This window comes from Catharus ustulatus, chromosome 3 (genome assembly GCF_009819885.2).
Source record: "Catharus ustulatus isolate bCatUst1 chromosome 3, bCatUst1.pri.v2, whole genome shotgun sequence".
Taxonomy (NCBI): Eukaryota; Metazoa; Chordata; class Aves; order Passeriformes; family Turdidae; genus Catharus; species Catharus ustulatus.
Genome location: NC_046223.1, coordinates 41,735,724 through 41,761,187, shown reverse-complemented (window position 1 = coordinate 41,761,187; position 25,464 = coordinate 41,735,724). Strand labels below are relative to the sequence as shown.

The window sequence follows — 25,464 nt, the reverse complement described above, 5'->3', positions numbered from 1 at the left end:
CCAGCCCTGACCCATGGGATGACTTCCTGTCATGACCCCAGGTCTGTCTCATCACTATGGGCTTTGACAATTGGGATTTTGGTCTGGCCCTTCCTTCCACACCCGGCCTGCCCTCATCCCTCGCCAGGGCTGTGGGATAGGTAGAGCCCTGCTGGACTCCATGAGCTGCCCCTGGTTCTCCAAGCCTTGCTGGGAACCACTGGCCCATGCAGAGTCCCAATTCTTGGTGCATATGATCACCTCTGAATGTTTTCTGAGACAATGGGAGCAGGTTTCAAAGCATACACCCACACTCTGGCCTGCAGGTGTCTAAATAGCTCAATGTATGAACAGTCTCAGATAATAACTGACAAAAAATCTGCAGTTCCAGGGAAAGAAGGCCAAACAGCAGCCATGTGGGGGTCAGTATCCTAATACAGATTCTCAAAGACATAATAAAAAGAAAATAAAGGCAGTTTAAATAGACCCTGCTGCTGACTTACTTTGTCTGGTTCAAAATGTGCCAGTCTTCCCTGGTAAGGGGTCTTCCTGCTAGTTGGTGTTGTGCTTCTACCCTTGGAGGAGTTAGATTTTTTCTCTTCTTGATGTTACTTTGTCTCTGATCGCAAAGGATAAGCTTTTTGCACAGAGCTATTTATGCCCTAAAAGGCAGAGCACAGAGGAAACATAAAATATTCCTGCATGACCACCATGAGCTACGTGGGATTTACAGTATTTACACAATGCCACTCAGCCATTTGCAGCTGCTGAGGAAATACTACATTGGTATGACAGGAAAACTGAGTCTGTACTCCTGCCTAACCAAAACTTTGAAGGTACTGTACCTAATACAGAATTAATTACCTGGTAATGTGAGACAAAGTCTCACTGCCCACAGTGCTAAACTAACCCAGAAATGGTAAGGGATTATGTCTCTGTCTATCAGAACTGATAGCAGAAGGATCTCTACTGCATTAAACTGATGAATGACTAGGAGTGAGTACATGACGTAAGAAGCAAAGAAACAATCAAAAAAAAGTTGGAAATGGCACCCATAACTCTGATTTTGAAATGTCTCACGCACTGAAGAGTGGTTGTTTGAGAAGATACCTGTAAGCTATTCACGGAAAGAATATATTTGCCATCAGCTTCATTTACTCTGGTCCATGAGCTATTGCTCAAGGGACATGGGACTAGCAAAGCACAGATGGGAAGACTGCACTGCTCCTTCTCTCATAGCAATAGTCAGTGTTTGACAGCTGTAAAATTTTCTTCATGTGATCAAGGACATTTGGGGTATCTACTGCTGTTGTGGATGGTGATGTCTTATTTACAGTAATTTCACGAATACAAGCCGCACCAATTTGACCAAAATTTTGGTGGAAACCCGGAAGTGCGGCTAATATTCCGGGGCGGCTAATCTATTAACAAAATTCTAAAAGCTGCCAACACGGAAGTGAGAGCCCGCGGCAGCCCCAAGCCAAGCTGGAGCCCGGCCGGCCCCGGCAGAGGTGGGAAAGCCTGGCAGAGGCGGGGCCTGCAGTGTGGGGGGCGGGCGGCTGAGCCTGAGCCAGCAGGGCGGGGCAGGGAGGGCGGCAGAGCCTGAGCCAGCATGGCGGGGGAGCCCGGGAGAACTGGGGCTAGCAGTGCAGGGGAGCATGGCAGAAGCAGGAAGGCTGGCGGGTGGGGCTGCCTGGCAGCGGGGGAAGCCCAGCAGAATCGGAGCCAGCAGCGTGGGGGAGCCCGGCGGTGCGTGGGCATGCAGTGCCGGCCAGGGCGAGGAAACGCGGCGGCGGTGCAGATGGGAGGGGGCGGCCGGCGAGCCTGGCAGCGGCGGCAGTGCCTGGCCCGCCGGCAGGGCGACTACGTCAACAATGCAGCAGCGAGGCGGCCGGCATGCCTGCCAGCGGCGGCAGTGCCTGGCCCGCCGGCAGGGCGACTACGTAAACAACGCAGCGGCGACGCGGCCGGCATGCCTGCCAGCGGCGGCAGTGCCTGGCCCACCGGCAGGGCGAGTACGTAAACGCAGCGGCGGGGCGGTGCTGACGGGAGAGGGGGGCCAGTGAGCCCGGCGGCGGCTGCAGCACCACCCGGCCGGCCCCGTCGGCAACCATGAGCGGGCCGAGCCTGCCTGGCCCCGCCCCGAGCCAGTAAACCCCGCTATGCTGCGATCCTGTTACTAATTGGCCAGTTTGTGAAAGCTGCGCACGGATTCTCGCGACGAACGAAAGTGCGGCTAATATTCGGGGTGCGGCTTATCTATTGACAAAGACAGCAACATTGTCGAGGCACCGGGGGTGTGGCTTATAATCCGTGCGGCTTGTATTCGTGAAACTACTGTATATTAATAAATGATGCAACAATTTAATGTATGCTTACAAGGAAGAAGCCAAGAAATCAATCCTATTGCAACACCAGAAAATGGTAGAATTTTAAAAGGCTATTTTTTCCCTCCAAGCATAAAACAGTTCTCATTAGGAGAAAGGCAACCAGTTAGCTCTTTCAAGGTTGCTAGAAGGTACACAAATGAGTAAAATTTATTGTTAAAAAAGAACAGAATTTATATTTTACATTTAGTGATATTTTCTGCAGGCAGATTCTGTGAATATGTCTGAGTTCTCCAAACATAATCAGGTTTTCAAATAAAAGTTAATGGGCAAACTGTCAAAATATGCCTGAGACTTCAGCTTGAGACAAATGGTATAGAATTAAGGACCTTTAAGGCTATTTCTGATTAAGAGATATTAGCTCAGAAATTGCAGAGGGATAGAAGGAAATTTCCATCATTTCATTGCTAAATATCTCAAGACTGAAGATGCAAAATTATTTAAAAGAACTTGAAAAGCCATTGGACCAGTTTCACAGCAGCTCAAACCAATTTCAGCCCAGGTTGCTGAAGTCTCACTCCTTTTCTTCTATCCCCAGCCACATGTTTCCAGTCCCTCCTTTATGAGGCATCAGCAGCCACTGAGGGGAATTGACCTGGTTCATTGAGTAGAATCAGGCAGAGATGAACTTTTTTTTGCAGCCTGGTTGGTTTTGAGCCAGCTCGCTCACCATGTTTAGAAAGTGCCAATAGGCCTACAGCAGCTCAAATATCCATCAGCTTTGGTGAGGCACTAACATGTGGCAGCATTTGTTCTCCTTGTGGTTTATTACAGAAAGGATGTTGCAATCCAAGCTTTTAAAATCCTTACATAAGACTTGTAAATAGAAGATGCTTTGTAGAAAGATAGAGTGAGAGAAAGTAGCAGTGTTTCCATGAACATGATGAGATGTATCAGCCAGCTCAGCTGAGGGAGCATCCATGCAGAGCAGTGTTAGTACTTCAGTTTGTTACACATGCCATTATAAAAGCCAGGTTTAATTTTTTTATGCATTGCATACACTTACATACCTATTTTTAAAGCAATAATGTAAAAGGAATCCACACAGGCTTACATGAATCACATGTAGTCTCTGTTTTCATTCAGAGGAATGTCATTCTAAGAGATTATTTGAAAATTCAGAGCCATCGCTGTATCCCAGGCAACCATTACAACTTTGCTCTGCACTTTTAAATAAATTCAAATACAAAGCATCTGGACAAATCGCGCGTGACTAGGTTCTTGATACAGATTCTCTCAATTCCATCACTTTCATGAACAAAGCCATCAATTATCTCAATTTTCTTCATTGCAGATATATGGATGGCCAGTAAATGCAATCCCTTGATGCAAAGGGACTACGGAATTACAGGAAGGAGCAGCGTACCAAAATGCACAAGGTAGATTTTTTTCCAATTTTCCACTGAAAACATAAAAAAAATTAATCACTAGATCAGCTGGTGGCAACAAAAGAAATATAGTTTAGTTAAGAAATTTCATAAAGAACATGTAGGCAGCTAATTCTGCATCTTCATCATGGGAGCTATTGAAGCACAGTTGGAATTGCCATCAGTGACACTGATCCAGCTCTTGGCAAAAGCAGGGACCTCTTGAAATTCCTCTAGTCCTACAGACCCATACTATCAGGAAGGCAGTGGAGAACAGGAGAAGGTATTGTTACTGAGCATCCACCTGATTACCAGAATTGTAAAAAGATGTTCTCCTGGATCTTCATGCTCGACAATAATCAGCTACATTTTCTGACAAGCTTTTGCCTCTCAGTTGTTAATACCTACAGTTCTTCATCAAATTGTCCCAGAAACCTTTCACTTTTCAATTCCCATAAATAAGAATCTCTTATTACCTTCAAATGTCACAGTTTGTGTCAAGTTCACATTCCCCCTAAAAAATCAAAAACTTTAGAAAAAGCAACAAGAACTCATGGATAAAGCAGTGAAGTTCAAATGCTATGAAAGTCTGTCCACATATTCACAGACTTTCCCTGCTTCAGAGCTGGTAATTTATCAGGAAAAACATTCATAGGCAAGGAAATAACATGCTCAGAGGTCATAAAAATCCCTTGCAAGATTAGACAGCAAGATCCATCTAAGAATGGAAGTAAGCATATTTGACCTTGTCTGAAACATTAAGAAATGCTATTAGTACACCTTTCAGTGGAATTCCCCTCCCCTCCTCCCACTTCCAATCCTGCCAGGCAAATTAATTCATCTTTTTTCATAGAAATCATTAAAATCTATCCATAGGTGCATGTTGAGCCGGAAACTGGCAACTTGTCCTTTCTAATGAGCTGCCTTCAGAAATCAAGTTGTTTTCAGAGGATCCAGGTTAGCAAATAGAAAAAAAGAATAAATAATAACTATGTTGGCCCATCTGTTCATTCTTTCATAGTCTGAAATAATCACTAATGATGTGCAGTAAAAATGGACATTTTTCTTCTCTGACCAAAGCACAACCTGAACTGGAGTGTTCCTCACCAGCTAGGTCACGTTACAGTACAAATAGAGATCATCCTTAAAAGCATTATAGGCAACCAGAATGCATCTTTTTCAGAGATGTAGAACATCTCTTGAATATGGGGTTTTTTTTAACTTCATAAAATCATGTCTACAAAAAATTTGTATCTTTAACCTGTACTGATCATTTTTCAGACTTGCTCACCAACTGTTTTTGTGCATATCCTCAAATTCTATTAGCTTGGAAAAAAATAAGTCAGATGGCAATTGTTTTGCCCTCTTGGTTATAGCTGATTAAACTCGCCTGTCCAAGCTAGCTTTAACTTACATATGTTAGAGAAGACATGCCTATCTTCTTCCAGTCCTAGAGCCATAAAATATTTTAGGTTGCAAAAGATTCTCAGATCATCAATTCCAGCCATTGACACAGAACTGTCAAGTCCACTGTTAAACCATGTCCCAAAGTGCCATATTCACACATTTTTTTGAACAGTACCAAGGATGGTGATTCCACCACTTCCCTGTTCAGCCCAATGCCTGACAACCCTTCTGTTGCTCAGGGTTATCCCATTCACTTCGATGTGTAACTATGCTTAGTTTCTCAATTTCGGATAGAAATAGTATGATAGTTTGTTATGTCTATATCCAAAATTCAGAATTATCCAGATTCACAGCATCTGTGAGGGAAAGCATTCACTTGCATCGAAAATACAAATGAGTCACTGTGTTCAGATATATCACTATGACACAGATTTTGGGCTTCTGTTTAATGCTCCATTTACCTGAGACTTCAATTCTAGAGTCAAATAATTGACAGCTACTCGATTCACTGTAAAGTCTTTCTTTGCCATCAGATCAGATAAAGAGCATGTGCCTCTGTCAAACATTTTAGAGTTCACTCAGGACATCTGGGCACTATGCCCACCATGTCTAGCTCATGCTTGTGCTGAATTCCAGTTGGGCTGGATCCAATCCTGGCTAGATCGTGAAAGCCCAGACAGCAGGGAGCCCGAAAGTCTGCTGTCCTCAACTTCCCCCCTCTCAAAACTATTGTTGAAGTGCACGTGGTTATATGCCATAGGAGGAAATTATCAGTATCTCTTTTCATATCTGGCACTGTATAGAATTTGCCAAAGTTACTCTCTAGTGACTTTCAAACGCATGCTATCATGCTCACTATAGTGGAACAGTTGCCTCCCTTCTCATCTGATCTCTTTTGCATTTTATTTCAGTCCCTATACAAGCAGTGAACGGAGTGTGTTGGCTAATTTAAGTTAGAGAAATATCAAAAAATACAAAGCCAAGATAAAGAAAAGCATAAAGAGATACTTAGATATCTAAATTCCAAACATGGAAATGTGGTAAGCTGGCTGTGGAGGAGCAGTCATGGACACACCAGACAAAAATAAGCGTCTCACTTGATATAGTGAGTTAACTTGTCACAACTTTTAAAAATCTGAGTGGTTTTCCCACTGGTTGGAACTCTTACATATTGGCAAATAAAGCCTTGAAATGCAAAACACTAGATTTATGGTTTGCCAAGGCAAGGCAAAAGTCAGCCTGTGGAGTAGCAGATGCAACAAGTTCAGAAAACTCATTGAAAACAACACATAATTCAGTTAGGTCTAAAGAAGAGGGGAGAAAAGGTTTTTCCTCCTGCTACTGCAAAACAAGAAGGAAATCTGTAATTCATGTGGAACTATGCACAAGCAAGAAAACATGATCATGCTTATACATACTTACATTTGCAAAAATTTTGATTTCAAAGAACATTCTCTTAAATACGTATTTGAAACTCTGGAAAAGTGACTAGTGGCAGTAGGGATGCATACTTTGCTATCCACATCCCTAAGGAAGTGTTTTTGCAAAGATGTCTTCAGTCCCATGTGAGAGATGCTGTGGCTCTTGTGATTGTCTTTCCATGAACTTTCTTCTGGTTTGGATGAAGGTGCTGTCTCACAGAATAGTTTCTGGAACCTCGTGGAGAATTTTTTATAAATACATAATTTTAAGTTCAAGTCACAGCTAGTAGAATCAAACAGCCTTCAAAGGCATCTGACTCAAATTTAAGGACGTCTTCTTTTCATAAAAATTATGATATTTAAACACAATGAATGAAATTCTGTATGTTGTTCTGCTGGGGACTCAAAGTCCCCAGCATCAGAGAAAAACTTTGTAGGTACCATCCTAGCATCTTCATATAGAGCATCCTAGTGTTACTTTCACACAAACAAAAACATTCAGTGTCTTGAGTAGTAGTTTTACATCAGACAAGTGATAGAAATAAAACAGAAATCTTACCAACAGCAGAATTCAATTAGCTTTTTCTTATCCTGGCTTTTATTGGAATTTTTATGCATTTTAATTTTGTACCTGTGACTAATTTTTTTTCTGGCCTTCACAATCTATAAAAGGATGTCATAAGAGCAGATAGGTTTGGGAAAAGTAAAAATAAAGTGCAATTTAACTTCAAATTAAAGTAATTTCACGATTATAAGCCACACCGTTTTGACTCAAATTTTGGTCTGAATCTGAAGTGCAGCTTATAATCAGATGCGGCTTATATATGGACAAAGAACGAAAAGTTGCTGTTTTAGTTTGGAGGACAGGTGTCTGCTGAGAAAGGCAGCAACTTCTCGTTGAAATGGAAAATGTAAACCCTCTCGCTCCAAATTATTATAATTTTGAAATCAAGGGGCTTTCAGGCAAAGATATGGGAATTAGGAATAACAGTTCTTTCCTAGGGAAATTAAAATAGAAATACAGTACTACAAAGAAACAAACCCCAAACCCTGACAAAGTCAGAGTACAACCTGACACCCTGTCAGGCAGGGTGTTGGTAGCAGTCCCATTCCATGGTGGCTGCATCCTCCTGCAGTGACAGATGTGATTCAGTTGGAGCAGTGCTCCTGTACAAGGTGCAGTTTCCCTCCAGAGGTCCAGTGGTGATGTGGAGAAATCCAGTTTTCCACTGGAGTCCAGTGGAGAAAGGGGCTCCCTTAGTGTCCCAAAACCTCTGTTTTTATCTTGGTAAGAAATGCTGGGCTCTTCCCCCTGGCTGGAGCAACTTCCAATGGGATGCAGTAATTTTATCAGTCCCACAGTGGGACTCAATGGCCATTAGCAGAAAATGACTCGCTGGAGGAAGGATGGGTTGTGAAAAGATAAAGAACAATGCCCTGCCTGGTTTCAATGGATGGCCCATTAGCAGAATATCTACTGTGGAGATCAGGATCACTGCCCGCATCCTCAACAGATGGTGATAGAACAGATACGTTTTATCACACTCCGTATTGTAATGTGCGGCTTATAATCATGAAATTACTGTACATTTTCAGTGAAATTTAGGTGTTAGGTGAAAAATCTCATTAACAAGTATATTACAATCAAATTGAAAAAGAGACACAAAACTTCTTCACTCCAATAAAGCAAAGGATAGGTTCATTGATGGTTCTGACATTTTTTAAAGATACCTTACTAGAAATTAGATTTGAAAATTAGGGAAATACCTAAGAGAAAATGGCTCAATTTTATTTTCTTCTAGGCTTGGACATTTTGTGGAAGTATAGGTTTCATCTCATCAGACTATACCATCTAGGAGGTCATTATTTTTTCTAGTTTCCTTGACACACATAGGATGAAACTGATCCCTCAAAGAATGTATCTTTCTCCCTTGAATACACACAAGGAAATTAAATGACCCACTCAACTCAAATTTCAGGGTTTTTTTGAATTCTAGTCTGAACCATTTAATTTCACAAAGCCTTGCTGTCTCCTGTGTAAAAATGAGTAACTTTAATTTCCTTTAACTCCCTTACAGGAAGCCACTCAGTTATATACCAATGGAGCAAGTAACACCCTATTAGTGTATTAAACAAGTGGAATACTGAATAAAAAAAAATTACAAGACACTCTGTAAACCTGAGATTAAATAATTTTGATTTCCAGAGAAAAGCAAAGACATTTACATTAGCTAGCTGTATTTTCCACTTTGTTTATCCCTCCTGCTTCATCCCAGTGTAACTCCTCTTCAAGAACTCAACTTGTGCCTCTGTAAGGCAGGCCACTGATGGTGTTTCCTTCCAGAATGTTTACAGCGTAAAATAAGAACTAAGATTTAATAGAAAGTCCAACTATATTTGTTTCCAGGCTGAAGAGATGTTTTATTTAAAAGGCAAATGGCGCTATATATATAAAGAGTAGAATTATTTTCAGGAGGCTTTTTAGGAGGCTCTAATTTGGGCACTGAAAGCAAATTTAAAAAGAGTTATCTACACTCCATTCCTAGCCAGTGGAGGGAGACATCTGGCCTAAGTGTCTGTGATAGGCTGGCTGTATCACCTGGTGAAGCTGCACACCTCATGGATAAAAAGGCTGGGTGGAAGAGGACGCAAAAAGTGCATTTTAACATGGCTCACTGTAGAGCTGCCTTTCACCCCCTCAGGCTAAGTATGGCAGGAGTGGAGGGGCAGCATTCACACATGACAGCTCCAAAGAAAAGCTACTGAATTTTTCAAACAGCATTAAGCAGATAGTATCTTCTAGTACCAGGGTGTCTGATTTTCTTGCCATTAAATTCATAGCTTTGGGGTTTTTCTGCTTTCTGATGTTCTGAAACTCTGAGATCATCTCAAAGCTCCGTGTTCTGTCTGGTCAGCAACTCAAGCTGGTCTCTCAGTTTGCTGCAGGCAGCACTCCAGGAGGACTCAGTTCTCTTGAGCTGCTCCTGCAGTCCAGCAATCTGCTGTTTTAATATCTGTCAGTGAGAAAATGAAAGTGTGCCATGTCATTGCCTGCTCTGAACTGGGTATGGCCACTTTGCATATCCAGAGGTAAGCATGGAGCCTTTTGTTCTGCTTAAAGGTGTACAGCATTAATGTATGCAATTAAAACAAACAAACAAACAAAAAAACCTACAATTAAAATTATTTCAACGAAGAAAAAACCCTAAACAATAAAAAAATACTACTTTGCAAACTCTTATTTTAAAACAAACCAATTGCTACAAAATGAGCAGAGACAAGTCCATGCTGAAGAAAATCATGAAATTCAAACTAATCATGGAAATAATCAGCATTAAATGTCAATGTCTTTAAGAAAAGGCTAGAATGCAAGGCAGATTTTAGTGACAAGAATGTCAGGTAATCAGTTCTTCATGTGGTGAAGAGGGCACAGGAATAGTTAGCTCCTTTACAAACAGCAGGGGATTGCAAAGACAATTTTCAACTGAATTGAAAATGAAAGCAATGAAATTTGGGGAGGACATTTCCATATACATCCATCTCCATTATTTTTGCCTTCTCCCTTCTTCCCTTACTATTACTGATGTAAACACTGAGTCCTTTTCCTTCAGGACACTAATGCTGGACAGAGCAAAGAGAGCACTGGTGGAGCTGAGCTAGAAATGTGCAGTTTGCTCTGCAGTCAACCAATTGTCAAATGCAATCCTTGCTCACTTTCACTTGTGTGTCTGCCCACTTGTTTCCTGATCACATTCCTTTCTTAGCTGTGAACTGTCTGCAAAAATAGTCAAGAAACACAAATATTCCCTGGCATAAATTCTATTTTTTTTTCTAATCCAGGTGGAAAGAAAACTGATATTTTAATATATTGTGCAGAGAGTGCATTCAAAATATTTTAATCAAAACATTAAAACAGCCTCACTGAAACATTTCCTGTTGAAAATGCAACTTGTAGACAAATATGCAACACAAAGAGAAAAAACATTCACTATGAGTATGATCCAAAAATATGTATCCCAAAAATGTACAAATGAAAAATAAAGCATAGAAATTTTGAAAAAAAGTACTATATTGCCAGTTTTAATTGTTCTGAAACATTTTTGATCATGAAATTAATTTCAATTGTCAGTTTGCTGTCAAATATATCAATTTGGTTTAGACATTCTTTTGTAGTAGAACATTGTTTCAGACATTTCTGGGCTTTGCCATTGCCTAGTCTTTTATTTTATAAAAATATAAATTTCAGCTGCCCTATCTCTGTTATTGGTTTCACATGGTTTACAATTTTTTTCTTTGTTTATCAGTGGTTCTTTTAGAAAATTGCCCCTTAAGTCATATTATGTCTAGTTGTTTTTAATAGGGATAATGGCCACAGAAAATCAGAGATTATTTTATCTCTAAGAAGTTTGAAATAGAAGCTTTGAAAAGATAGAATCCCCTGAAGGAATTTAGAAGAAACCATAACAAATGAGCTGGGGATATTACTAGGCAGGTCAGATTGTTAGACACAGGGCTACATATCATAAAACACCTCAAAGCCAAAGATCAGGATAGTTTAGAGAAAAAAAAAAATGACATTTACTCAGCACAGGAATGAGAATGGTGGCCATTAACTATGTTGCACTTGGCACAATGAGTCCTAATATTTACAAGTAGGAAAATTCAATGTGCAGGAGTCGGAAATTTTTCAAGAGTCAGGTCAGCTGAGCAAATCAGTACAAGGAAGTATGAGGAACACAGGAACATTTTAACTTCCTTTAAAAATAGTAGGCACAACCTATTTTTTTTCTTATACAAAATAAAGGTATTTGAAACACAAACCAAAGCAGAATCTTTTAAAAATTAAAATCTTCACTGTGTATCTAACTGTCCTAAAGAATGGCATGAATAATTTTCCATGTGTGGCAGATGGAAAGATTCAGGTAAAAACACTGGATGTTCGCATGGAAGGATATTAATTGATAGGTACTGTGTATTTACTCTACAAAAGACAACTTACTTGCATTTCTTCTGATTTCACGTGTTCTCCAGTGACTCTAGCTGTTCCTTTGCACTTGCTCTGGGCAATTCTTTCTTTCTGCAGTAAGTGAGCTTGATCTCTATTGTATTCCAAAGTGTGAATCATCTCCTGGCTCCTGACAGTCTCGAGCTGGTCTATCCATGTTCTGTTCACAAGATAAACAAAGAGTACGAAATTGGCATAAGAGACTGCAATGAAGGACTGTGCTCACATGTACCTTCTTTGGGCACAATCCTTGGAGGGCTTGGGCATGTCCCTCTGATGCTGATACTGCTGGGAGTGGAAACCGGGCATCAGCACTCGTCAAAATTAAGGTACTTCCTCCCTGGGAACACTCATGAATGCATTCAGCTGCAAAATTTGTTCTATTTAGTATCTGGAAAGAATTCTAATTGAAATTTTTGACAATGTAATTATGGTGAACTTAGAGGCTTTTAAAGATGTTTTGTATTCAGATAGCTAAATCAGGTCAGACCTGCAGAAGGCACAGCTTGTTACCTGTCAGTGAAGCCCTGAAATCATGCAGAACTGAGGACTGGGCTGTATTTTGGTCTGCCCAGTCATTGCTACAAATCAAATTAGCCATGGACCTGAATGAAATGGGATAAAATATTTCTTTTCCACAGGTAAATATACTCCAAGAGTTAAATGTGGATGTTTGGAAGAGATTTTGCCTTTGAACTCAATGGCTCGAGACATGACTGATCTGGAAATGCACTTAACACTCAGAAACAGGGGGAAGAGTGCAAATCTTTACATAGCTCAAAAAGAGTTTATTTATATGACTGTGGTCTAACTTCTTAGATAATTTTTAATCTGACATGAAATTATTTGTTAGCTTCCTGCTATCCAATAAAAGGTGACCTTCCAGCTCCCTTCATGACCTACAGCCACCATCTGTCCTTCACTATTACTCAAAAAGAAACATGAACCACAGGAGGCAGCTGTGACCTCATCTTTCCCTCTCAGTAATGGAGTTTTAGCACCTCAGGAGCAAAATGTGAAAGTTCTCACAGATACCAAGAGAAAAAAAGCCTTCCTATATCCTGCTGCTCTTTGTAAATAATTACCTAATGTTGTTGTTGTTTTCTATTCTAAATAAGCTTAACTAATATTCTGGTTATAAGCATGATGGAGAAAGCGTCAGCAACAGTCATAAGTATTAATTCTCCTCAAAAGAATCAAATTGAATGAGCAAATAGAGCCCCTCTGTGATTATGTCTAGCCAACCTTCCTCCATATCCAGACCAGTTGCTCTGAAATACAATGCACTACAAAAAAAACAAGATGCAGCATCTTCCACTGCACGCTGAACAGTATTGTGTTAAGTCAAGACTAGAAAACAGACCCTGCCCTGAGGAAATGCTACAACCAAGGATACCAGGAGCTCTTGCGACTTTGGAGCTGCTGACAAACAGTTCATAACCCAGCTATAAATTACAAATAGAAGCTAGGTGCAAAACACAGATAGAAAATACATTAGAGGAGGTTAAACACTTTGAACAAACTGAAACCCTTGCTTGTGTGCCAGGCACAGCTCTGCATGAGGCAAATTGAGGCAGGGCTACCTGTGGAGCAAGAACATACATGAAGCAAGTCTTTTTTCCAAAAAAAGGTTTTTCAGTGAGATGCAGGTGGAAAAAAATAAACCAATCATCAACACATTGGCTGCTGCCATTGGTCCAGTAAGCACACAAATTCCATGCTATAAGGAAACTGTGCACTAAAAATGGCAAACAAGCTGCACTGGTTGGAGGAACAAACAAATTACCATCACAGAATCCTCTGGCTGACACCAGTGCCACTAGAACAACCTCAGAGCTGCAAGGGTAGAGTCATAGGCCTTGAGCACTGTCCAGGCTCTCTTAGGCTCAGATACACACAAGGCGCTACATGCCTACTGGCTTTACCCTCTTGCTTGTATTAGTTGTGCCTGGAAAGGTCTGAAAACAAAGTGCTTGGAAACAAAGGAATGGATGGGTTTGGGCAGGTTTGGGCATGTTGTGCTGCTCTGAAAAGGATTTTCATTGCTTCCAGCAAGCACAAGTTGTCACGCAGCACAAGTGAACTGCCCTCAATGGGCAGTCATCTCGTGTTCCTAACAGGGTTACTGATTCAAAAATGCAAAGCAGATTCTTGGATTGTATAAGTCAGTCAGCACAGGGCCAACACAGCCAGGGAGGATAAGCTGCCTTCTGCAATTAGTTTAGCTCATAAATTAGAAATAGTGAGTGAAAAAATGTATGCATTATACTGGGCTGGCATTTTTGGGTAAACATCTGTGTGGAAATGCTAGGGGCTACTATGGCTAATGACGTTAATAAATCTATGCAAGCGTCTTTAAAAATATGAATTATTGTGAAAAAGTCAAAGTAATTGCATGGGTAAGGCAGCACCATCAGCAGGCCAAGAGTACAGTGCTGGCAGAATTTGGCACTGCAGTAATTCTGCACCAGTACATCCCTACACAGTAAAAATTTACAGCAGAAAAAGTGAAAGCAGCACCTAATTTCACTAGTAGTTTCATGAACTGCCAAATCCCACAAATACCCACATCTGTAACACCTATCACAGTCAACTAGAGATCCAAGAAGGATCTTTAATAAAATCATTCATTTTTAAGACAGTGAAAGCATTTTGCTATAGGAGAAAATTATGTAAATCAATAAATGCAAAGTAGTCTTTTGCGCTATTCCCATCCTCCTTGAAATGAAGAAGAATGGACAAGCAAATCTGAAAAATAATTTCTTACTTTGCATAATATAACAAAAAATAAAAATCAATAAATTATGCTAATTTTCCATGAGTTAAGAATTAGGTTTGAAATGCAAAGAGGAAAAGAGTCTCTCCTGTGTTTGTAGTAGATGGCACCTACTAATTTCTAACAGATTTCATCACATTAAAAATTCATATTTGATTTGATTGTAAGCGAGCTCAATTTTTATTAGAGGCATTTTATAGCCTACAATTAGTTAATGCTGTGAAGGCACTTCCATTAAAAACAACATAATTCCAAAATTATTCTTTGCAGGGATTTTGTGTTAAGAAATTATGTTTCATCTATGAAGATATAAGCAAAAACCAAACCAAACCAAGCTAAAACGTTTACAGCATTTAATAATTACAAATTACAAAAGCAACTCTCTTGAATTTTCAGCTTCTTAATTTATATGCTGTCAAACACATTCTCAGTCTGGTCAAGATATTAGTATTCCTGAAATGAGAATATTGCTGGCACTGATGTGTGCTCTATACTTTTTGTTAGCCTCAGAAATATGTGCTACCCTGATGTGAATGGGAGAAGTTTATCCTTTATCAGCAGCCTGATCATATTAAAAAGAATTTTTTTTTTCTTACTGAGTTCTTACTGCTTTCACTGTAATCCAAAGTTATTCAGCAAATTATGGGAAGCATTTGGCATTACTCAGCTTTAGACCTAAAGTGCACCAGTGTTTTGAGTGCTGGCCTCCTTCAGTGAGGTGTTTACTTTTAATTTAAATGCCTAAATAAGATGGCCCCGGAAAGAAGCTAGCTGGTAAGTAAGAATTTAGCAGCTTGATTTTAAGGATTCTAAATGAAATATTTTCCTCACTGCACACACAAATCAGTCTTGTGCATACAGATTTACCCATGGAAATGCCTTGCCTCCTCATGTTCTTCTCTCACCATGGTCAGTGAAGGGCTCTTCTGCGGTATACATCAGTCTCTAATCCTCTGCTGAGGATGTCCTGGGTTTCTTCTGGACAGGTATCTATGATAACACACAGAACTTTGTGAATATTTATGAACCCTCACTATGTTTTTCAAACCACAGACTGCATAGGTGCAGTTTTATTGCTTAATCTATCAAAAAGAATTAATGTATTTTGCATAATTATGCATTAATTATACCATTCCCAGCATAGGTTTTAGTAGTGCAATCCAAGCCCTTCAAATCAAGGAAATGAAACAGATTTGGGTGTATATCAGTGTCAGTAGCTGACCTGCTTTTTAGGAATGTGAATGCCATGTGATGGTTCAGTTCTATATGAATGTAACTTTCAGAGGCCTGAGGAACCCTTTTTTAACAGCAGCCTGACATGGAGTAAAGTGTGCTTAGTAGATTGTGACAGAGCAATTGAGAGCCATCAGAAGTGAATATTTCTGCCCTGGTGATTATTTGAGACAGGAAAACTTATTCCAACAGATCTTACATAAAGAGAAAGCCAATGGGTTTAGGATGAGGAGTAAATGTTGGAAGTCCTTCAGTGGAAACTAAGAAAAGTCAAGAATCTGGTTAATAAAAAGGACTAAAGCTTTCATTACCAGAAGTAAGATCACTGGGCCCAAAGCTGATTGACCAAAAAGCTGGGATCACATTAAGGAAAAACTGAGTGGAGATGTTCTTATACATTATAACATTGTCATTGATTTGAGGTTTTCTGTCTTAGGAGAAAAACATGCAAATTTGAGAGATAATTTACCCATTTTTTTAAAAATCACATATGTTAGCTCTGAGGAAGTTAAATAGAAAATGTGAACAATTCATTGTCAAGGGGTGAGTCACACCTAAGCTATAGCGAATTCTAGGATTCATTGAACATTGCACCCATTTCATGGACTCAAACATTTGCACCTGAAAGTGCACCTCAAACAGACTTATGAAGAATGAGTAGTGATGATGGAGAAGTAAGAAAAGCAAGCGGTTTGCAGATGTATCTCTTCCCTCATCTCTGTTTTTTCCAGTTTAGGTCTGAGAAATACTGACAGAGGTGGGCATATAGCTAGGGAGCACGGGCAGAATGAGTCATAAATCAAAACCAAAAACTTTTCCCCAGTGAAAAATAAACACAAACCAACATTTAGGTAGTTCTTATCTAATATGTCTGCAAACAGTGTTTTCCGTAGTGCCTCCACTTCAGGGGTTTCTTTAATTTTGACAGCAGGAATCTCATGAGCCACTCTTGAAGATGGCAGATGTGGGCTTTTAACATTGCTGGCCCTATTCCTATTCTTTGACTCAGGCTCATGCTCTCATTTTCAATCTTGTGAGATGGAATAGAGACTCCTGAAAAGATGAAATAGGGACTCCTGAAAAGAACAGCAAACCTTGCTCCCTTTCAGACCAATAGCTCTAGTACTAGAATCACTGCTGTTTGTGCTCTGGGAGACATTTGTCAACCTACAATTGCTTGAATATCTTGTTTTCTTGGTGGTAATCTGCTGTATTTCCTAACAGAGATTGTTTTCTGTTCCACTGGGTTTATCACTAGCATAATCACCATCAGAAAGATCCAAATGTCTGTCAGTGAGATTTACTTCCTGAGGCACATGCTGGGAGGGATATTGAGCATGGTGGGATTTGGGGTCATTGTCCTTTTTCGGATGTAAGCAGCTTGACTCACAGGAGAAAGATGCAACTTGTCATGTTGAGGCAACTATTCCCTTCCTTTGCCACTCTTACAGCAAGGTTGAGGATGAACTTCCCTTCTCCACAGTTTCAGGTGAGCTACATGTAATTTTTGCTGTCTTGTCACTGACCATCTTAAACCCAGTATGGATTTGCCTTTTGCTTTCTGAGTTCTGGCTCCCCACAACAACATCCTGTGGGCAGACCTGAACCTACTTCTGGCCCTGTGTGGATGAAGGACCAGCACTCCACTCTACCTCCTTATTTTGATCTGTATCTACATCCTGGAGTGGATAATGCCTTGGTAGAGTTTCCAAGGGGGTTTTTTTTCCCTCAATGAGATGACCTTTGAGAGGCTGATCCACCCTATGTACGTCCTACTGCAGAATACCCTTCATGTCTCTTCCAGCAGTTCTGCCTGCTTTTCCTGGAGGATTTATGTGATGAGTCTCCATTTCCTCACCTACTTGTAGGTTTGTGTCTGTCACTATTTCAGAACATGGTTGCAGGATTTCAGGCCACCATCTCTGTGGTGAGTCATCAAGATTTTCCTTTGCCTCTTCATCTCGCCCAACCACTTCTTTTTCTTCTGCACTTTGCTCAACTACTTTTGTTTCACAGTCAGGTTTAAGTTTTATCTCCCTGTTAGCTAATACAGCCTTCTTATCATGTGTATCTGTCTGCATGGAGTTACTGATCTGCAGATTTAGCTGAGAGCATTCCCCTGGTTGCAGTATGCCACTGTTCACTTGGCAAGACTGGGAGAAATGATCCCAGCAATTCAATCCGGCTCTTCTGGAATGCTTGCTGTCTTCTTTTAAAGGCTTCTGCTTAATTTTTCTGAGCCTTACCATGCCCTTTCTTCATTTCAGAAAAACCATTAGAGGTGTTATTTTTGGGTTACTCTGGAAGAAAATAAAAATTAAATCCTGACAATCACAGAAAGAATTGTTCTCCAGAAAGGAAGATATTTGCAATAACTGAAAAAACTTAGACACCAGAAGTTGAAAAGACCCTGAGTATGGATAAATGAGTACATGAGAAACAGCCCTGAATTAAAGGGAAGCTGCAAGAAACATGTTTTTAGAAGCAGTCACAATGCAATGTCTCCATTCTCTTATTCATTAGTAGAGTCAAAGGGTTAAGATGGTGCTAAATGTCTACATGATAGAAGATGAGAAAAGTTCTATTCTTCTTTGTTTTTGGGGGAAGTTCCAGCAGTTTTTACAATGTGACGCAGAAATAGATATCTATATCAGTTTGAGATGTTATTTTGCTGTGGAGACCTAGGGGAAATTTCTGAGTGGTGAAATGTGCATCTTTCAAGTCACCAAGCCAAACTAAATGCTGAGTCTGACACCTAGAGGTGTCAGGCATAAGTTCATCTCAAACTGTACCCACTCCAAAAAGCACAACACTCTCACTGTATTTGACCTTTATACAAAACCTGCATTTGGAGATGCCCCCATTCTCACAGTAGTGGCACACGAGAGACCAGTTATTATGGAGTAGACAGAGTCATCCTTGGTGTCTAATTTATGACCCAGAAAATAGGTGGAAACAGAGGAAATCATGGGGGAACAAATTGAGACTGAGTAATGCAACCCTTTTTCACTTTGGGGGAAAATCTTCCAACATCACACGGAAGAACAGTGAAAAAATGTGATACTGTGTAATGAACCAAAACTGAGTCCACAGAGCATCTCTGTCCATGAGAATTTGTCAACAAAGTGGATGCACCAATGGTAGCAGTGCCTGTTGCTCCTTCTGCTGTTTTTCTATGAGATGATTGTATGCTTTTAGTTGCTGTTCAAAATTTTTTTCAGAAGTCTTCTGTCTAATACCAATTGCTGGTGTGATTTGTGTAAGCAAGGAACAAGAAAGTACTTATTTGTAACATTCTCCAGTTAGTTTTCTTTTGATAACTTGTGTGGAGGTGATACAGAGTTCAGAACTGTAATCAGTCTCTGCTATTCTTTTAAAATGTGAAGCTTGTTAGTAAAATCTCCCTATTGTATGAATCCAACTCTCACTTTAAAATATCCTGTCTAGACCAAGCATTAATTATACTTTCAGCAAGCAACATTTTTTGGCTGGTATCAGTATGTCCTTAAAAACAGGCAAAAAATAGTCAAAAGGAAAAATATTTCAGCCATTTTCTCCAGACTAGAGTTGACGACAATTGCAAAGAACTCACTGTCTCTCCGATAGAGCCGCTCAAATTAGATTGTGAAGAGTGATAGAGTGAAAAACCACAATCTCTATAATGTTGTAGAGGGCTAAATTGAAACCTGGCTCAAAATAAGGCGCACTGCAGCATACATGGACATATTTCAAAGGAAGTGTTCTTGAGCCTTAATTTAGTCACATATTAACAATTTCTAATAAATATTTAAAAATTCTAGGGTAAATGGAAGTGCTGGTTGTGCAGCACATCACTGTCCTTCCTACATCCCATCTCTACCCAGTACCACTGCAGCATGGATAACCTTTTGATTTGTCAGTCTGTCTCTGTTACCACACCATGATCTAATGGCATTACATTTTCACGGAAAACTCTTGTTAAAGAGGACTCAACATTACAAAATACTCATTTCAGTGAAGCTTGCTTCAAACCAAATATATCCTGGTGCCACAGTGAAAATGTCACGAAGAGCTGGAGAACATCTTGTGCTTTAGCTTCATCCAGCTCATGGTAACACCACGATGTGAACCAAAGCACAGCAAGTAGGGGTGACTGGGAGACAGACTTCAGAAGCTCACTGCTGATCCAAAAATGCATACATGGACAGGGCCCCTTGCCCAGACATGCATATGGTCCTGCCACATCTTCCCACCCTTCTGCTCTGGAGGCCTCTGTCTTCCCTCTCTGTCCAACTCCCATATGGTTAACACACAAAAATTCTCATGACATTTGCTCTCAGTCTGTGCTTTCCTAGAAATTTGCTGCATCTTTTTTTATCCTTGATGGAAGGCTCAGTGTGCCAAACACCTGCTGCTTCTATCTGCTTCAGTTGAGGAAAGATAAGTCTGAGCAGTTTTTCCATCACTGTTGCCAGTCCACCCATTCTTGCCCATTGTGAGCACCCCCACAGTGTCCTTTTGCAGTGTAGTGATGAACCAGATCAGAAAGTGGTCCAAGTTAAATGTTACATTTCTCCTCTTTCCAGATAATATTAACAAGGGTTGCTTTACTGCCCTGTTCAATGTATAGGCATACAGAAATTGTCCTTAGCAAGAAGAGACAGAGCAAAGACCGGGATGAATGAGCTGCCATCACAAACTGATCGCCACTGCAGAAGTGATGACATATCAGTAGATTTTATCTCTCCCTGCCAACTTGTGCCTTACTTATATGCTTTGAAGATCACAGTTACAAGACCAGTTCACTTATATGGGCTAGACCAGTATCCCATTACACAGAAGCAGACCAGCTGCCAGGCCATAGACCTGCCCAGTTTTTGCCCATGCACACCTGCCAGTCTCAGGCAAAGGAAAGAGCCGTTGTGTTGCACATATAACACAAAGAGTATGTACACCATCGAGGAAAACACGTATTTGCAGCTTGACTGACTAAGATAATTTCTCACCTGGTTTCTATACTTCCAGTCTTCATCTTCCCCTCTATGCTGAAGTGAGATGAAGAAATGTCCTCCTTTAGCTGTTCTCTTTGTTCTTCTTTAGGAGCAGAAAAAGTTTCAGAGAAACTCCTTTCTTTTAATTGACTGTTCTCTAAGCAGCAAGAAAAAGGGCAATGTAAAAAAAAAGCTTTTACAGAATGAATAAATTAAAAATATATATCCTAAAATAATTAGAAATATTTGTATTTTTGTCAACATACGAAAAATTTTGATTTTTGAAAACATTTTATAGATACAATTGACTTAAGGAGGTGGAAGGATGCAACCTGTGGAAAAAAAAAAAAAAGAGGCTTCTGATACTCAAATCCATTTTCCAGTAATGGAAAGAATAAATGGTAAGATGTGTGTTCCCCACCTATAGAGATTTGTAGTGCTTGTTTAATGTGCTCACTACAGAAGGTGGCAGTGGCAATTAATAGTTCCAAGGACAAGAAGGAAACCAGACTCTTTCAGTGAGAGTACCTGTCCTGAGCTAGCTTGAAGAATATGAAATTAAAATTTCAGTTGTACTGTGGGAGTGGCTCACAGTATCACAGTCACTATAGAAGTTCAAAGGAATCCAGGATGCATGTCTGGATTACATTTATATTCTCTTCCCTTTTAAGCTGTTTATTCCCACTTTTTTTTTGCTCTGCTTCCCATTTTGAAACCAACTTTTCATTTCTTGCAAATTGTTCTTTTGTTCTTTCTTACTCTTTGGTATTTTCCCACAGAAGACAAGACTGGCAAAGTGTAGTCAAGAGAAGGTGCCGAGTAGCAGCTTACATTGTTTTAACTCTCCGTGATGCAGCTACAGTGATTTCACGAATACAAGCTGCACTGACTATAAGCCGCATCTCTGGGTGTTGGCAAATATTTTGTTTTTTGTCCATAAATAAGCCGCACCTGAATATAAGCCGCTCTGTCGTTCGCAGCAAGGACCCGCGTGCAACAAAGTTGCCAAATAGTAATGGAACCGCGGCAGGGCGGGGTTTACTGGCTCAGCTCGGGCTGTGCAGGCTCGGCCCGCTAGGGGCTGCTGACGGGGCCGGGTGGCCCAGCTCAGTGGGGCCGCTCGGCGGGGCCTCTCGGGGCTGGCGGCCGCCTCTGGGGTTGCTCGCCCCGGCCCCGCTCCTGGCGCAGCGGCGGCGGGTGGCGGCAGAGAGCGGGGGCGGACCCCCCACCTCCTCCCCGAACCGTGGGGATGTCAGCACAGAGCCCGCACTGCCTCTCCCCTGCCTGAAGTAGGGAACTCCCCTGCCTCCCTCCCTCCCCTCACGCTGCCGGCGCTGAGCTGGTCCCACCCGCCGCGCAACACATTAACCAATTTGTAACAATCGCGAAATCCTGGGTTTTACTGGCAGGTGCTCGGCTCGGCACCCTGGCTGGCACTTCCGGGGTTGTAAATGTCAGAAAATCATTCACATATTAGCCGCTCCTGAATATTGGCCGCATTTCCGGTTTGAGAGCAAAATTTTAGTCAAAACGGTGCGGCTTGTATTCGTGAAATTACTGTACATATCAGTGTGAGAAAAACCAAGATTGCTGACAGAGAGCAGGCCTTTCTAGCTACAGAAATATGTTCTCACACCTTTGGAAGATATAGCCACATGCTACTTGAGCTTTTCCCCTTAAACATAACATATTCCCTACTTCATATAATTTAGTTTTTCCAACTTTATGACTTCTCCATTTTTATCTACAAGGTGCAACTTCTCTCAGTATGAGAGGCAGGATGACTGTGATTCAAGAAGTAAAAAAAAATAAAAATCAGATTTACAATACTTTAAAAGCTTTTATTACAAGCCACCATAAAAAGAAAGCACATTCCCCTGACCTGCAATGAAATCAGAATTACTAGCAAAAGGCAAAAATTCGCAGGAGTTGCACAATAGAACTTGGCTTCGGATTTCCTTTCCCGCACTTTTTGCCCACCTGAATCAGAAATCTGCACGCGTTCTTCTGAGATTTCTGAACTGCTCTCACTTGGCATGAACTCCAGAGATCTGCTTTGCCAAGCAGAGCACACTGCCTGTGAGAATTCCAGACTCTCAGCTTGGGAACAATTTTGTGACAGGAACTGGACGAAATGAAAGTAGCTGGAAAGCATGGAAGGGGTAGCATCGTGGCTGCTGGGTGAGAAGGAATCCCAGGAGAAACAGAAAAGCTTAAAAATAATCACCAGAGGAAAAAAAAATTAGGGAAGCTTAAGACAAATATTTTTCATTGAACTAGAAATCTCTTACTGAACTCTTATGACATGAAAACAATGTTGCTTTCATGTTTCCTAGTGGTCTGTGTGTTCAGAATTCCATTTAAATTGTAAAACCTGCTTCCTGCAATTATCAGTTATAACAAAAATTATTATATGATTCAGGGATGTTGAATTTAAGAGAACTTACCAAGTACTTCTGAGCATGCAAAAAAACCCCATTTACACTAGGACTCCTCAAGTCCACGAGCAGATAAAAGTTATGTATCTCAAAGTATTTCTGAGGCATACATTAATGCAAAAGTTGGGAAGGTTTTCCTTTCAGCTCAGGATGCCTGGCTACATATTCTGTTAGAAGACTTATAGTGGAAAAAGCATATGGACCAAAGTCCAGATTCACTCCTTCCAGGGAAAAAAAATCAAAAACCCTTTATAAATTACATTTGTATTTTGTTTTATTTCCTTTCTTTCTTTATACCACAAATCCTTTCTGCCCTGTGACCTAACTTCAGCAAGTAGAAAGGGAATGGCTGAGATGGAAAATGCCTCACCCCACAGTTGAGGCATTTTTTGGAAGAAGACTAACCTGTGGATTGGAAACCTGTCAGGCACAGACTCAGGAAAATCCCAACTCACTACTCTTGAATGCTGTGTTACTTCTTTACATGTATGGCAATATTAAAGCAACAACCTTTACCATAATAAGATAAATCATAGCCCGACTAGTTCTTCATATTTTATGTCTTTAAAGCTTAATGGAACCAAATTAATCCAAATTAGTCCTTTGCTGTCCTAAACCTACACTTCCTTCAGTAACAAAATAGGACTTTGAGTGCAGGTTTTTCTGCCTTTTAATTCAAGTCAGCATTTTGTCTGTGGTTGAATGTAGCTGGATATGTAAATACACCCAAAAAGTATCCTATAAATATATTTCTTACTGCGTGAGCTTTTTCCTGGGTTCATAGTACTAACTGTACTTACTTTATTCAGAAATGCATTAAAGGACTCCCAGCACTGGGGCAGGGGGAAGAGAAATTTGTATGATGAATCATAGCAGACTGAAGACACTTTCCTTCTCATGTCCCAGCCATTCCCGAGAACCCAAAAAATGTGGCACAGCCACACAACAGTTCTGCTCCCAATGAACTGCAGGCAGTAACAACAAACACCTTGTTAATTGTGGTATTTGGGCAGAGATTAATGAGCAACATAATTACTCCGTGGAGGTTCTGCTTTGATTAGAAAACGTTGAAGTCACAGACTGTGTACTTGTTCCACCTGGTCACCCCAGACAGCTTGATGGCTTTTGCCTGCCTTTTCAACCAGCCTTTCCTCTGAACAGGAATGATGAATGTTTCCTTCCCTCAGCCATAATCTCCATCCTCTCTCTTTCTCAGGCTGTCTCCCTAGTATGCAGCAGTGGCTCTTGACAGCCAATCCTCAGTGGCATATCTCCATCAGGAAATCTGGTACAGTGACAGCCAGACCTGTTTTTACCACTACTGCTGTGGCTTGGCTTCTGGATGCAGGGTCAATGCTTGAAATCCTGTTTATTTCACCCCAAACACCCTGATTGTCACACACCATCAAGTCTGAAAACAAGATCTTCAAACAGATCTGACACTGAGTTCTTTCTCAAGTTTCTCGTTCCCTTCAGTCTCATATTTCTTTGCTCTGTTGGCATCACCAGGAAGCTCAGAAGGGGCCCCAGAATGCAAGCCAACAACCCAGGCTGCAGAAAGCCTGGATTTTGGTGGTCTCTGTGGGGGTGGTGGCTGGCCCTTGCTTTCCACCTGGTGCATCTACCCCAGCACACACCTCCTGCCTGCATCCGTACTCCCCAGCTCTGACAGGCACACAGCTTTTCCAGCTGCTGTGACTCTGTTCAGTGACAGCACCTGCTGCACCCCAAAAGTGCAATGATCTGCTTGTCCATTGTTTATCCAGCCCAACATTTTTTCACTCCTACAGAAGGTTCTCTGAACCCATGAGGCTGAGAGGGAATGAAGCAAAGCCCCTTCTATTTTGTTAGCTAACAACAGGTATTATTTAGTGAGGTGCATGAAACTTGTTAAAATTTAATTTTCTTTTATGAAAGCAATAATGTAAGGTCATATTTCCCTAAACCAGTATCAGCTCCAAGAGTTTCCAGGATAGGGAGAAAGGGGATGGCCATAAACTCTTAGTTTTTATTGTTATCTTTAACTGTGCCTCAAGTTATGCCTATTCTCTTGAGCAAGCAGATGGCATTCCTCATATGGCAACTGAAGTAAATAGAATTTTGATTATAAATTATTTCATCCAAACTGGTCAAACTAGATGTGCTATGAAGTGTTTTTACACGTGCATGGGGGAACAACAAAAGACATGGCTGTCCAAGAGGACTTAGTCACACGCTTTATGATTAGAACATGGGAAAAAAACCCTGAAAGAATGTAGATTTTCAAATAGAAAAAGTTGTTGTAAGAGCTCATCAGGCTACACTGAATTCTAGCATGAAAAGTGCCATCGCCTAGTTCTCTTAACTGTCTTCTGAGGTCTTAATATAATGAGGTTCTTGCACAGATCCTCAACTGGACCAATAAGATTGATATTAGACTGAAAAATGTTAATGCCTGATCAATGTAAAGATATAGACAGGGGATGCCTAAGGCTGCTTAGG

At 40.8% G+C, this 25,464-nt stretch overlaps 1 pseudogene; it reads right to left on the bottom strand.

Annotated features, from left to right (window-relative positions):
- The window catches only part of LOC116993605, a 29,912-nt pseudogene extending 5,308 nt beyond the window's left edge, over positions 1–24,604 (bottom strand).
- Between the last annotated feature and the right edge of the window lie 860 nt (positions 24,605–25,464).